This window comes from Agelaius tricolor, unplaced genomic scaffold (assembly GCF_023055355.1).
Source record: "Agelaius tricolor isolate 1412-34295 unplaced genomic scaffold, bAgeTri1.0.p SCAF_8, whole genome shotgun sequence".
In the NCBI taxonomy this organism is placed as follows: Eukaryota; Metazoa; Chordata; class Aves; order Passeriformes; family Icteridae; genus Agelaius; species Agelaius tricolor.
The window spans coordinates 11,881,819-11,897,678 of NW_027269268.1; the positions used below are offsets into that span (position 1 = coordinate 11,881,819).

The following is a 15,860-nucleotide window of genomic DNA, read 5'->3' on the forward strand; positions in this document are numbered from 1 at the left end:
TTCAGAGCAAAGGTACTTTAGCATGTGGGTGATTTCAATTTAGTGTTTATTGCTCAGAAGGTGGTTGGTTTGCTGATACTGTGCTTTGTCTTTTCTTCACTAACAATAATGAAAAGCTTCTGGTTGCTAGGTATTTGCTAGATATGTTTAATAATGCTGGGATTTTCTGGTCATTTGTTGGTGGGTTTGGGGTAGGTCTCTTTGGGTGATGGATTTTAGTAGCTAGTCATGTATTTGGCCTGCAGAGCTCATAGGTTTCAAGTGAGACTTAGAGATTTCAATTAATTTTTTTCTGATATGTTATGTTCTGGCCCTGGAATCAGCCATTTGCAAAGGGAAGGGAGCCTTGTGTAGGGAAAGGAGAGAGAGACTTTTTCAGACTCCTTTTTTGAATAGGCATCATAAAAATTTTAGGTGAACCATCGAATAGAGAAATGTGTCAGAATTAAGATACAGCTTTATAAGAGAACAATCTTGGCTTAAACTTGAGAGCTATTTGCAATCCCTAGGGAAATCAGTTTATTTTATTTTGTATCTCAATGGTACCCCTTGGGTTGCATTTCTTAAAAGCACATTCTCTAAAGAAGTTGTTTCTTAATGAAAATGCAATGATGATAAAATAGGATGAGGCTCATTAAAGCAATAATAATATATGATATATTAGATGTTCTCATTGGTTTTTCTCGTTGTCTATGTAAGTTTTCTTTAGATGTTGTTTCTGATTGCTTTCCAGGTGTTCTGAAATGCCCAGAGGCCTGAAAAATACTGTCTTGTACTCAGATTGAAAACTAGTCCTAACTGTTACCAAATTTATTTGCTCATTTCCTAAGAAATGCAGAAACCAGCAGAAACTGCAATAACAAGTATAAAGTGAAATAAGTTACTTGATCTGGAGTTTTATAAGAGCATGTTGAGGGAGAAACAGGAAGTCAAAAAAGGCCCTTTGATGTAGTCATACACTAAATCTCAGGAGCTAGTTCTGTTTGAGCAAACCATGCTGAAGTAAATGCTCAGTATTTGGGCAATTTATATGTAGTACAGCTCACAGTAAATGGTTTAGGACTTTTTTGAAATATGGAATAAAATATCTCTATGAAACCTAAAGGAAATCATTATAGCTAAGCTAATGATTAATGTTTATTGCTATATTGCTTATTAATGTTAGGTTTATTCAAATGACATTTTGTTGATGGTCTTCTCAGATAATTTTAATGAAGCACCATATGAAAGTGTTCATAAAATTTTAATCCACCTTTAAGGAAATAAGTGCATATAAATATTAGTGCAAATTTAAGCAACTGTTGAGAAACTTGTCTGAAGGAGAGATATGTTGGGTCACAGGTATTTCTTATATTTCAGACAGAGTTATGTCCATTTCTTCCCTTAGAAACCTTTTTAATCTTCTACCTATCAAAATCTCATGTTCTCTCCTTCTGCTCTTTGTTGACCAAGCATTAGAAATGACTGGGTTCTCATTTTAGCATGGAAGATTTGTTAGTGCTTGAATTCGTGTTATCTGTTTTGTTTCCCTGTCTTCAGCCTCACTCTCTGGAGTTGCTTCAGTCCCTTCAGTGGTGTAAGAGTTTTTCATAGGGTGACCACTAAGATGCTCCAGCCTCTCAGATTCTGTGCCATTACATAATTTGGTGCAAATTAGCTGACAACTTCTTGGTTTAATGTAATTTTCATTCAGAGCTGCTTTGGGCTGAGTGTTGAAACAACAGAGATGTCTGAGCTAATTTGTGTAGGAGAAAATCTCTTTCATGCTTCAGGCCCTTCAAGCATATCCGGGACAAGGCCTCAAAACTCAAAGCAAGTGCTGTGTCTTTTTGATCCTGTGATTGTCTATTGCATTGTGGGCAAAATCAATCAGTCAAGCCTGCTCCATGGGTGAAAGTCTGTTGGAATAATTCACTCATCTGTAGCTTGGTTCTTTATTTGCCTTCTCACATATCCAGCCTCTCTGCACTCAGATAAAGATTTTGGTTATCATTGTATCAACATGTATATGTGTGTATATATATAGATTTATATATATATACACATATAATGTTAATTGCAGTTTAAGGTCTGTAAAATTAAAAAATGAAAAGAGGGCCTGTATAAAACTTGGGACAATAGTAATTCAAACAAACAAAAAAACAAAAACAGTTCCTTTCTACCTCTACCCTGTGCCATTATGCTTTCAGAACAGAAAAACAGACCAAGTCAAATATGAGCTTTCCAGAATGATAAATATAGGCAATGTGGCATCTGGGATAGATTTCCTAAGCCCCTTATGAAATATGGAGTCATCAGTTTCTGCAAGTATTTACTGCTCTGAGCTCTTTCCCTCTAATTCAAATAGAGGAATGAAGGAAATATGGAAAGCAAATACAGTGAGAAGCATGGGATGGGGGAAGAAAAACTTGAGAAAGTCCTTCCTGGAGACAGATAACTTGTTCTATTTTCTTTCTCACATCTGAGGGGATTTGAGTTTCTCCAAGTTATCTTGGTTTCCCTCAAGCAACCAGATTGTAGTGCATTCTTTTAGTTCCATTGTTGCCTATAGCCATCTTGTTTTAATGAGCAGTTTGAAATCTTTGGGATGAGTTGGACTGTTAGCTCCTAGCAGCTTATCAACTCTAGAACTGAGCTGTCAAAGTGTTTTAAAGACAGCTCTGGAAGATGAAATGCAACTGTGGGAGGGAGCAGTTAAAAGCAGTTCCCTGCTGCTTTCTTGCAGCTATTTGGCTTTTCTTTTTCATTATTTTTTGTATTATTAATAGAAGTAACTAAGAATTAAATGGAACAAGAGGTAATCATGAGGTTTTGCTAAGTGTAATTCAACTAAGTTGCTGCAGTAACTTTTTTGTGGTCTGGGTTGAAGAGTTCAGATTCACATTTACATACAGTGTGTTTGACTGTTGACTCTGAATTTAATTTCTGACAGCACTAAATGCCTTAATGGAATAGAGACGTAAGAGCAGAGACTACTTGCTTTTAACAGCTCATCCTGGGAGGCACACAAGCCCAGAGTGATGCATGTAGTAAAACACTTCAAGGCTGAGCCAGTTTTGTTCCCTGACGTTCTTTCCAAGGGAAAGGAAAAGTCTGTTACTATGTACTCGTGTGTCCTCAGGGCTGCACTGTCCTGTGATGGCATTAAGCATGGTCTCAATCCAAAGACTAGCGATAAAAAACGTTTGGGGGAAAAAAAAAATCAGAAGGGTGAGACTGAAAGATCTAAAAATAACTTGAAACAAAAGGAAGGGAATGTAGAATTACTATACCATATTCTTTTGGTTTTGATACTTCTTATTGTGAGCCTAGCTGTTGTAGATTATTGTAAAAATTTTTTTCTTACCATTTTTATCAATTCTTTTGCTGGAGATCTTCCCAAAGCTCATATCTCCTTTGGCCCTTAATCACAAGGATTTCCTTCCAACTGCTCTGCCAGATGTCTGAGTTAAATGTGTTCACCAAACCAGAATATTTAAAAAAGAAGCCAAGCACAAGCAACTTTCTTGCTTATTGAATCACATATTGCTACTTGATAGTTCTAAAGACATAATTCTCACAAGATTTGCAATGCTTACAATGACTTTGAATTTTCAATGGGGAAAAACTATTACAGTTTTGTTTTGAGGCCTATGTCTTTCCAGAGACACTAATTATTGACTTGCTTTAAAATATAGAAAAATGTAAATAAAATTATTTCTATATTTTTATTCTTTCTATTACTATTCATATTTCTTTTACTATTTTCTATTTCTGTGTATCACTCAGACATCCAGGTAAAAAATAAAGTGGGCATATATTTTCCAAGGAATTTTTTCTGTTTGCAAGTACCATTGATATTAGATATGCACTAAGGAGACTTGGCCCTCAGAGTTGTTAAACATAGGGTTGACAAAAATCAGATTTTTATTGTTTTTATTAATTCAAAACTTTCTGATTTTAGTATTTGTCAGTCCAAATTGGAAGGAAATAGTAAAGGACAGGGAAAAGCATTTTGAGGTAACCAGTAGAGAATATTGATTTCTCTTGAGACGTTAAAGATCCAGTTTCATAATCAGGTCTTTAGCTCTGTCTTAACCAGAATTTTAGTCCTGGTCTTCAGAAGTTTTCTTGACTGATGGTTGTTCAAACAAAGGCATTAAATCTGAAGAACTGGCACTGTTTGGGGAAAACATGTTCCTTGAAATACTTTTAGACACAGCAGGAGAGTGCTATTGATACAACTAAGCAAATCAGAGCAGATGATATTTGTGTGTCACTGCTTCTCATGTCAAGATTTAAATCCAGGGTGCTGTTGCTGTCAGGTGTTCTTAACAGATTAAATCTGGTTTCAATTTCAAAACATTTATTGGGTTTCCAGGATGAAATGCAGCCAGTGTCATTAAAAATCATTGAGCACTTGGGTTTTTTTTGGCTTGCAGGGAAGCAGAGTGCTTCACTGTCAAACTCTGGATGTTATGTCAGCTCCCTGCTGGCCTCTTGTCATGAAAGAGCACCTGGGGAATTCAGGTGGGCACATGGCTACTGTTAAACCTTTTGGCAGAAGCCAGGCTCCCCTCAGTAATGTCCGTGGGACTGCTGGAGGAGGTATTCATGCTGTTCAGATTTGGATCCAGACAAGCTCAAGTTTGTGTCCCAGGTGTGGGAGATGCAGATGTCCTTGTCTGTCCCACTTGTGTGGCATTCTGTGTGTTGAGGGGTCCATTCAGTGTGGGTGGTAGCTCGGGGTGCAGCCTCAGCTCTGGGGGGCAGGAGACTGAGCCCCAGGTAAGAGGCCATGAAGTGCAGAACAGAGGGCCCTGGGACCCATGGTCCAGCCAGGGGATTGGACACTCAGGGACACAGCAGGAGCTGATCATTGCAGACTCTCCTGCCCTTACACTGTGAGAGTATAAAAGCCTGGGGGCTCCTTTGTTCGGGGACCCTCCTTTGTTCGGGATCAAGCTGGAGGCACCAGCTTGAGCTGTCACTTTGTTGTTTACTTATGGTGCAATAACCACACTATTTGAAGGGTCTGGATGTCTGAGGCTGTGCTCTGGGAAACCTGGGATCAAGTCAGGAAGGAAACCTGGTGTCAGTGTGGGGTATGTAACTGTGAAGGGGCCTTGCTCTCATCTCAGGTGGTGCAAGAGTGGCTCCAGGAGGGTCAGATGGGGAAATTTCCTTAACACTGCTAGCTGCAGGAGCTTCACATCAGCCCTGGAATGCTTACAGGCTTTCTTTTTCACATGTTTGTCATGGTTTTCCAGAAAACTTTGTGGTTTTTTGTCCATTTTTACAAGAGAATTATCTACCAACTGTGTTGGCATAAGAAAGAAATGAGCTTCCAGACACAGCTCTATGAAGATGTTATTTTATCTCTTCTGTTCGTTTCTGGTACTTCTAGGAAAATGCTATCTCAGAATTTTTCTCAACCTAAAATTTAGCCTGTCAAGTGTAGCCATACTGAAAATGAATATGAAAGAACAAAAATTCACTGCACCAAAAACCTCAAGTCAGTACATAAAAGAAAAAAATCCAAACCCTGTACAATAGAAAAGCAAGGTGTATCAGTATAGAAAGCACAAGAGTCTTGTTTGTTTCACACTGACTCTGTACTACTCCTTGAAGAAAGGTTTAACAGCTGGCACTGTCATTTGAGTCAGTTTGCTGACATTTTGTTGAAGGAGCCAAGAAAATAGATCTCAGTAATAACTCTGACTTTTATTTCCTTCTGTGATAGTACAAGGGATATCATCACCTGGTGTTTAAGGTTCTTAGCCTTCACCAATGACACTTTTTCTCCTGCTTGAAAGGTGTGAATTTTTTATTTGTTGCTGTTATTACAATATATTGGTGCCCAACCATGCTAATGATTCTTAGAAATAAGCAAATTGCCTCACCAGCCAAGTTCAGGGCACTATATAATAGGGTTTTCTTTTCTCACAATGGTCTTCCTTACATCCATGAAAATTGTTGACATCAAGCAGCCAGCTAAATTAGGAATCTACTTTGAGTTTTACAATTCTAATTATGACAGGGGAAAGCATTACAATTTAGATTGGGAAGCAAGAATAAGGGCCATGACTTATCTCTGGACTGTAGAAAAAAGCATTTCTCTATTCCTAGTCCCCATGGACATCTCTGGACTTTTATCACTCCAATGCTGCAAGGAGTTCCAGCAAATTCTTTTATTACTCTGTTGTTATTTTGCATAATCTCACAGAAAATAGCCACAGGGTGACATTTTTATCATATTCATGCAGAATTAATGCAGATCTATAGAAGAATTTTTATGCCAAGAAGAGCCAAGTTCTAAATTTTTATTATTCATTTTGGATCATTTATTTCTGGTTAGGAAGTAACATTCAGACATCAAGACCAAATTTTCCTTACTTTTGAGGGAACAGATGTTTGTCTTGCTGCCGGAGACACTAAGCTATAGTTTTGAGCTTTGCAGGCTAGAAGTCATTGTAATAATGTTAATTGCTAGTTAGACATGCTAATTACAAAACCACACCAGTTTAGATAGGATACAGGCCTCTTTGCTTTATGATGCATAGCCTCACAATTGAAGTTCTTAGCCTGCATGTATTTAACATGAACCAATTTGTTATGATCTCACTTATGACACCAAATAATTTTAGGGTCTGATTATTAAAAGATGCCTCTGCTCCCATTAAGGTGCAGATTGAGGCCATGTGCTAAAGGCAGTAGTATGGATTTTATTTAACAGTAGATGTGAATGTTAAATGTAAATGTTGGGGAGGAGGACAGTAGTGGGGGAAGGGAGAAAGAGCTAAGTTAGGTGGAAAGATGGTCACCACCACATGGGTGCCTGCAGTGTTCTGATGGCCCTTCTGGTCCCAGTGGGTTCCTCTGGAGGTACCACTTAGATCCAGTCAAGCCCCCAGGTGTCCAGGAGGTTTGATGTGCCCTTCCCACAACTTGGGACTGCATGTCTGGAAGGATTTGCTTCCTTTCCCAGTTCCACAGATGGCCATAGTGAGAGTTATTGTCCAGAGAGATTATCCAAATCTGTCTCACCAGGCCTGACATCTTCCCGTTGTTGCTGTGCGCATTTTTCCCACAGTGCAATTTTTTCTTGTGTGCTAATTCCAAACCTTTTACCCCTGTGTAGGCCTGTTTTATTTTTCTTTTTCAGTGTGGTAAGACATCAGCATTCTGCCATTGGCTTTCCAGAGAAGCATATGTAGGAGTATTTCTAGGTGTCTTTCTACCACAATCTGGATAACCCAGTCATAGCCATTCATAAATTGGTTTTTATATGTTAAGGTGAGGATTTACACATTCATCTGGGCTGTGAATGAAACCACATCTTCATTATGTTTTGAACTGAATTCTCTAAACCCTTTGCTTTAAGAATTTTCTAGAAACCTTTTTTTCATTGATACAGAGATGCTCTTGGAATTCTAATTAGATTTGTGTGAATCCTGCAGTTTTCCCCTCCTAGAGTTTGCAAGCATTCTGCAATGAAGAAAGGGACATTAGCTGTGTTTTGGGCTGGTATTTTGTTTTTGGTAGTAACAGGTGGTTGCTTTACTCTTGTCTGAATTATATTCTAATGGGGAAAACCATTGATGCAACAGCACAGTTAACTTCAAAATAAAGGCCTTTTTTTACTTTGCTAATAAAACCTGTGAGAGAAAATGGAAGTGCTTGATTTTTGCATTCTCAAATCTGTAGAAAAACCTCTTACTGGGTAAGCTGCCCTTAAATGCTGTAGTTTGGTGAATGTCTGGATATGAAATGCAGATCTTCTGGATGCACTTTTGTTTGTTTATGGTTTTTTTGTAGTTGTTGGTTTGTTTGTGTTTTTTGGTTTATTTTCTTCTTTTAAATAGAAGCTGAAATACTGTGTAGTTAGAGATCATAATGAGGTATTCAGTTTATTGTAAGTGGATGACAGTAATGTGATATTTTAGAATTGTTTTGTAGGAAAAGATAGCCTTAATAAGTTTTATGTTGTTGAAGAACAGCAGAATCTGATTGTATATTATTTTCAGTTTACAGTTTCTTATACAGAAACAGTTTAAGCAACTGAATTCCAAGGATAAATCTTTTGCACCTTAATAATTGACATCAATTTAGTTTTCATTTTTATTTGGATTAAAGTAAACAATATAGCTGATTACCCAAGTTATAGTTTAAGATTGTGGAGTACTTAGCATAGTAGACTAATTCTGACTATATTTTCATTTTTTCTACTGCTGAAATTGGAATGGAAGATTATACAGCCTGAGAAAATTACCTTCTATAAAGCTTGTGAAAAAAGATGCATTCTTCACTGTGGCAAAGCTTGTCCTATCTGGATGTAAATTATGCAGTCTGCTGGACTGGTGAAAGTAGCAATATCTAAGCATTCACCATTTCTCATTCTTGGGTTGAATGACTGATTCCTTGTGCTCAGTTGCTTTTTTGTGGTTTTTTTTTTTCCTTTTAAGTCCAACTCAGATTTTAAGTTTACTGTGACATTAACTTATGATACATAGTTCTTTCTTTGTGCCTCTAAAAAAGGTGTTTATAAGCACTGGTGAAAAGTAGTACTTTAAAGGCATGTTGACAAAACCTTTTCATTTTCAAAATGATCAATTTCACAGTGGTTTCAGAGACCGCATCTGATTATGGGTCACCGTGCCAATTTTGTTGTGTTCTTAACAAATGTAATTTCATGTATTTTATCTCTGGCTGTGTTGTTTAAAATAGTAATATACCAAAGAAAATGAAAGCTGGCTTCCTAACTCAAAACAGAGGTGTAGCCATTTCTGCATAAGGATCTGTATCCATGATTCAGGAAGTTAATAGAAGGTATAAAAGCATAACTGTATCTAAAAATAACAATAGAGGAAAAAATGAGGTGATGTAGTGCGTGGAACATCATCCTGTTTAAACTGAAGAAAATCTGCTCAACACAGTCTAAGTTAGTGACTGTGACTAAATTTTAATACATCTTCAAACTGTAAAAATGTTCCTTGAACTGGACATGTGAAAAGAGGCCCTTAGTCTGGAAACATGAACCTTTATTTCTTGAGCTAGAAGGCAAGCCCGGTAGTTTAGACTCTACAGTGTCAGAATCCCCAACATCTATAAGAGTTTTTGAATAGACAGTGTTGGTGCTCCATGTCATTTGAAGTTGTACCTGTGTGCCTTAATGCACCTTGCAAGTCTCAGTCTCATTCTTTTCCATACAAAAGGAAATAGTTTTACAGCAAGAGCAGAAATATATTGTAACCCAGAGCAATTCACTATCTGAGTCATTTGAGGCTTGGCATCAGATTGCATTTCATTTAAAGTAAAATAAAAAGCCCTGAAATATCATAGTTAGTGTTTTCTACAGAATCCAGCCAACTGCAAGATGGCTCAATTTTGATAAGAAACTGATGGTGATGAGAACCACACAGAAGCCAGGAAGGATTCCAGCAGAAACCTTCCCCCACTTTAGAGGAGGTACCATCAGAAACTTGCCAGTTTATTGCTAATACTTCTTCTGTACACTTGACAACTGGTTTGAATGATTTCAGAGTGTGTTATCGATAAACATCCAAATTGACCTTCTAGCCAATTTCGTTCACCTATCTATTTCTCTAATCTGTGAGCCCTTTTCTGGAACTGGTGGGTGTCTGCATCTGTATCCTTGACCTCTCATTCTTCTGAGCAGAGAAACCTTGCTCTCAGTTCCTTGAAACCATTCTGTGAGCTACTGATGCAGAGAACAGAACATGCAGTCATGAGACTGTGTTTCTTTGGCAAGAAACAACTTTCCCCAAAGATGTCAGTGTGTTCTACTGTTGGTGTTCAATAACATTTTTAACCCGGGGTCCTCTAAGAGCTGCCAATTTGTTTCAGGTCTTCCATCTTTCCTCTCTCTATGTGACAAAGTTTTTAAGTAAGAGATGCATGAGCTGGTCTTAATATTGCCACACTTACTCTGGACAATGATGCAAAAAAGATAAAAGCCTAAAACAGTCTAACACTGTGGAGGTATTCCCCAGAGTCTGTCTTGGAAGACCTGAATTAGGGGAATGAAAGCAGCAATGAGCTTGCACTTCTGTGGAACAGAAATGCATCTCTTGGAGCTACTCAGTGTTGTCTGGAAACATAGATAAGGTAAATCAAAGCAAGAGGAGAGTGAAAAACAAGCCTAAATCAAATCAAAGAGATTAAGTTTTGTAATTTAGTCCTTACTAAGGAGTAAATAGATAGCTGTGTAGGAAAACAGTTTCTGAAGGGTACACTCTGCAAGAAATCTTTCACACTAGAATTACTTAGGTTGATCTCAACTCTCTTGGGTGTGCCAGCTCAGAGGAGGCTCTGACAAAGACACTGTTTAGCATGCAGTATTGATCTGATGGTTAGAGGTGCTGAGTACCCAGGATCTCACACAGCAAAGGTGAATGGAGCACAGCTCAAATGGCTTCTAAAAACTGCCAGTGTGCAAGTGTATGCCTCACTTGAGAAATCAGAGCAATACTGATTTTAGTAAGACCATGTACATGTTATCCTTTCCTATTAGGAACTAAAAGTCTTTTCACACCTGTCACACATGGGGCAGAGCAAGGGAAGAGTTTCAGGTTCCAAGTATGAGGCGGTTTTGGAAAACAACTGGGAACATATTTACAGGGGAAGGTGTTTTGTAAGGAAAATATACAAGAAGTTTCTAGATGCTGTGATGCAATGGTTCAGAGGTTATTCGGTATCAAATGAGAATTGGAATGCTCCAAGCTTTATGCCTGATTTCATTTTGGTTAATCTGGCTTGGAAGGTGTATATTCTGACTCTGTACCCTGTACTGAGGCTATAGGCTGACTGACCTGCTATTTATTCACACCTGTGTTAGCACACTATTAGAAAACCATAAGACCTTAGGTTCTTGACTATAAAGGCCAGTAATGCTCAGCTTTCCATGGAACTAGCAGCTGTTGAATTAGAGAGGAATCTAAAAGCTTATCCTCAAAAGCAAGTTGACTTATGTAAGCTTAGTGATACATCTAGGGTTTTGTAACATAATCATTCGCTCACAAATGAGCGGAGGTGGAATTTGCACAACCCAGCTTGGCCAAGGTGATGGCATAAATTCTATTGGAGTAGCGTGCTCTGAGGTGGATAGAGAGATGGCAGTTTTTAATCTCTCTTGTATGCTGGAGGTGTAAGGACATGGTCAGGATCTATGCTATTGTGACTTTGATTCTGTAGAAGGCAGACAATGAATCTTCATAAACTTGGGCTGAAAAAATTCCCAGTTGGATTCAATATCGGTAAAGCAGCGTCAGAATGCTGCTTCTTGGTAGGCAGAAATACCTGTGAGCACGAACCTTTTTAATGGATTGAGGAAAGTCAACGAGTACGTTTCTAATGACAGCACGAGAATGTTGTCTGGAGTCTGAAAGCCTTTCAGAAGGTTATGAAATGGTGCCTGATGGGCATGCTTCAGTGGTACATGAGCGCTTCGGGCAATTTGGTCATCAGCTGTTTGCGATGTGCTGTTCTTTGCCGCGTTAGTGTCATTAATGTCTGACACATCAGGGGGAATTACACTGACTGATCTGCAGTAACAGCCTGATTCCATGCCCAGGGAAGCTAATGGGAGTCTTTACACAGGCATAAGTTGATTTTTAGTTTCCAGATGCTCTTCACTGCATATTGTAATTGCATATTGTATTGTTCTCAGAAAAATGACATCTCTGACATAATGGTGTGTCTGTGAAATGATAGAAGTTCTTGCTGTTGCACTTGGGACTGTTTGATATCTGTCTTGCTGCAGTACTTGTATTTAAATTAAAGCAGACTGAGTTTAATGATGCAGAATGCTTCATTTAAATCCTTCTAGAATAAGTAAAAACTTCTACTGCACATTATTAAGTCTTTTTTATATAAAAAACTTCACAACTAATTTAATTATTAATACCTCATACTGAATTAACTGGACTAACCCCTAACATCAGATTAGTAGTGCTGCTGGATGTCATAACAGTAATTATTACAGGTAAGAATCTTCTCCTGATAAAATGGCATGTTTGCAATCACTGGAGGTTCATACATGGAGCAAGTCTAGGCTAATGCATTTCTAAAGAAGAAAACTGGTTACTGTGCTGCTAAAGCTGTTCTGATTTTAGGAATTGAATGATAAGAGTAAGCAAATGCACCAGAAATTAATCCAAGGTGAGGTTTCCTGACTTCCTGAATTCACACTTCGATAGATTAATTTGCATTCCCTTGGAATATGGACATCTACACATTTACTGATGCTCTTTGAGTGGCTAGAAAAGTCTGAGGTCAAAATAAATTCTACCTTAGTGCTCCAGTGGTAATGGGTGGCCCATCCTGCTGTAGTATCAAAAGATGGCACAGTTCTTCATGTACCTATCTTCATACAATTTATTTAAGACTTGAAGTTGACTGTTTTCAGAAGGCTTGGATTTTTTTTCTTTCAAAAAATAGGGCCAAAATATAAATGACCTAAAAATAACCCATAAATAACCTATTGTGTTCTTATTTCCATTTTCAAGTAGCCAATCCTAATTCAATTATATTAACCAAAATCTGATTTAGGTTTTTGAATTGAGTTGATTTATAAAGTTTTCTTTTTACTTTCTCTTAACTCCTCTCTTGTGATACCCATTTACTTCTCCATTTTCTTAGGCTGTGAGAAATTGGATGTAGGAGGAGCCCAGCAATTAGGGTTTGGCATGGAAAATAAATAGGTGGGCAATTCTATAGGTAATTATAGAGCTGGGAACCAGCAAACTTAAGTCCTAATTTCTTTTAAATGTCTTTGTTTTAAAGAAGTAAATCTAGAGGTTTAACTGAGAGTGAATGTTTTTGGGATGGAAAGTGGAAAACATAGAGAAATGAGTTGACTTATTTTGCTACTTTTTCCTGTTTTGGTTTTAAGCATTATATTTAAATTCAAAATGCCTTATAGGTATGATTGAAAAACATGTTTCTGAGAGATTGCAAGGGAATGCAAAATCTCAGCTGATTAAGTTAGGAATATATAAAAGAGAGTGTGGTAAATGGAGCAGAGAAAAAAAAATGGAGCTAAGGCTGAAAGGGAAACCTAGGAGGTGAGAGGATAGAATGCAAAAAAGGATTCTGTTCACCAGTCACTGGTGAACAGAACACTGAAAAAAGGATTAAAGAAGAAATTAAGGAGACCTTTTTAGAGGATCCACACTCGATTGTGTTGTAGTCTGATGTCACATAACAAGTTTCCTTCAGAGATGTTTCCCAAAGGATAAGAATTGGGACATTTTGTAATCAGTCCTGTTACCCAGCTAGCAAGTTAATGTTGAAGCACAAGGGTGTGAAAACTTGCTGAGGGGAAGTTGTTCTTTTGTTTCCTAACTCTGCAGATGGTACAACCCAGGATATTGAGGGTCTTTTGATCAATAAATGTTTAAAAGTGTATGTGGGGTTGTTATTTATTTTGTTTCGGCTTTTTTGAAATAATTTTCCCCGGGCCATGATCAGTACAGATTACTCTGTCCAGTCTTCAATACTACTCAAGGTGCTTGTCGAAGAACGCGGCCTTGGCAAGCCATTTCATTCTTCCCTTAATCATACATTTCTGGAGTTTGAAGTAAGGTGGGATTAAAATCATCTTGTAAATCTATCATATTCCAGTAGTGTCATCAGAAGAAGCATAAGATTGAAAAGCAGGAGTAAAGTTTAAAAATCTATTAATTTGTAATATCCCTTCTGATCAGGGATAGCCTGTTAAGTACTGTAAACTTAAGTGGCCATCACCTTCCCTTCCTCCTCCTTGGAGGAGCAATGTTTATTTAATTTCTGTCACTTTTAAGAGATCTTGCAACTTAAAAAATGTTTTTTGTTCTTGCAGTTACCCAAGCAGTCCCAAAACAGATTGATAGACCTCTGTGTCGTTTATTTCTCTTTTGATCCTGCTCTTCCTAGCATCATTTATTTCCTCTTTGATGCTCTGTCATTGCATTTTAACTTTCCTGAAGCTCCAGGGTTAAAAAGAGTGATGTGATGCAGCTTGTGTGATTGATAAAAAATAACTATCACAGTCTTTCCTATTTTGTCTAGCATGGTGACTTTCTGCCATCGTTGGCTTTGACAGCCTCTCGCTGCAGGTTGTAGTTTGAGTCTTCCTTTGAATGCATGTAGGCCAGAACCCTGGCAACTTATCTTTTATCATCATTTGATTTCATTCATAGTGCCTGTGTATAAACATCTCTTCAGGCAGGTTCTGTTCTTGGCCACAGGGAAGGCAAGAGATGACATTCCCCATCCTGACAAATGTGTTGCTTTCCCTAAGGGGAAACCTGAGAGGAAGCACTTTACAGTGTGCCTACATTTTATTATTGTTCTTTAAACTCAAGGCTGGTTGCCAGGTTAATGTCTTTTGAAAATTTAATAAAAACAAGGTTTCCTTCTGGCTTCTTGTTGACTTTTAAGGTCTTGCAAGTCACTGTCCTTGCTCCCTAAATTCTGTGATAGAATCTAAATTAGGCTTCATGACTTTTTGAAGGATCTTTCAACCATTTTATTGTTCCCTACTGATAAGCCTTTTCCCTATCTGGAAAGGTTCCAGACTGCAGTGAAGTCCTGGACAGAGGGATTTTTTAAAAGAAATGTATCTGTTTGTGGCACTGCAGGTAAAATATATCCCTAGAGGATAGCACCTTTTAAAAAAAAAATCCTTTCTTCTCATAATTTGAAAATCCCTTTGCAGAGAGAGAGAAAAGAGTTTTAATTTGCATTCAATAAATTTAATTTCTTTTAAAGTAATTTTATTTTGGATTAAAGAGATGTGTTTATTGGAAAAACCAAGTAGACAAACTAAAGTTTTTCATTAAGTAAAATAGAAATTGGCATAGATATCTGCAGAGCATTCAGACTTTGCCCATGTTTGAGTCCCAACTTGTGTTTCCCCTGTTGATGTTTCTACCTCACCTGAGCTCTTTCTGCCCATACAGGGCTGACTCGGGCCGAGTTATGGATCAAATGCTTGGTCAAGCTGCCAGTCTTTGAGAAAGCCATTCCTACTTCCCAATGGGTTATGTTTGGTGGCCTTTTAGAGGAAAAAAAAAAAAATTAAGAAAACGTGCATGTGTTTCTTTAAAAGCCCAGCTCTGTCAGATGCAGCATGGTTTGCAGCATATTCTTCTTGAATCAAATAGGATGAGTATAACTTGCCAACAACAGCAACAAAAGATGGTGGTGGGGGGAGGCAGAGGGAGAAACAGAAAATGTGTTGACAGTGAATCTGACGGACACAGCCCAAAACAATAGGATGCATGTTTAGCATGACTGGCTCTATTCATTCTCCTGTCAGTGCTTGACATGCCAGCCTCTCAAAGGCAGCAAAGCTGCAGGAAGTGCCACTTCCTCACACAATATATAGAGAAATTTCCTTGACACTATATTCTTCAGCTGCAAATGCATGGATCTTGATAGGTTTTTGATTAGTGAGTAGCTCTAAAAATCTGGTGGCTTAATAGTTGTGATGCTAAAGAATAATATGCATGCATGAGAAAGGCCAGTTATATAAATCCTTGTGTCTGTTGACTGGGCAAGCTTTTCTCTTGTGCTACCCAGCATAGTATTTGAGCCTGCTGAAATGCATAGGAAAAACATTTTCTGCATCCCTAAATGCTGTTTTTTCTGGTTCAGACAACCTCAAGTACATTGAGTCCTAAGGTGGCATGTGATCAGCTGCCCTTCAAGAACATGTTTACCTTGCTGCTGACATGCAGCCTTGTGCCACATTTTCCTTTAATTATGATCTCAGGCCACTATTGATGAGCTTCCAAACCCTTTAATGTGGCAAGAGGGATGGCTTGAAAATTGCATATAAAAAGTGAGCCCCCAATTACTCTATATTGGCAGTACTC

The 15,860-nt window shown here is 38.0% G+C and overlaps 1 protein-coding gene across 7 annotated transcripts in view; it reads left to right on the forward strand.

Annotated features, from left to right (window-relative positions):
• The window catches only part of GRID2 (glutamate ionotropic receptor delta type subunit 2), a 681,787-nt gene that overhangs the window by 105,954 nt on the left and 559,973 nt on the right, over positions 1–15,860 (forward strand). The window lies entirely within an intron of this gene.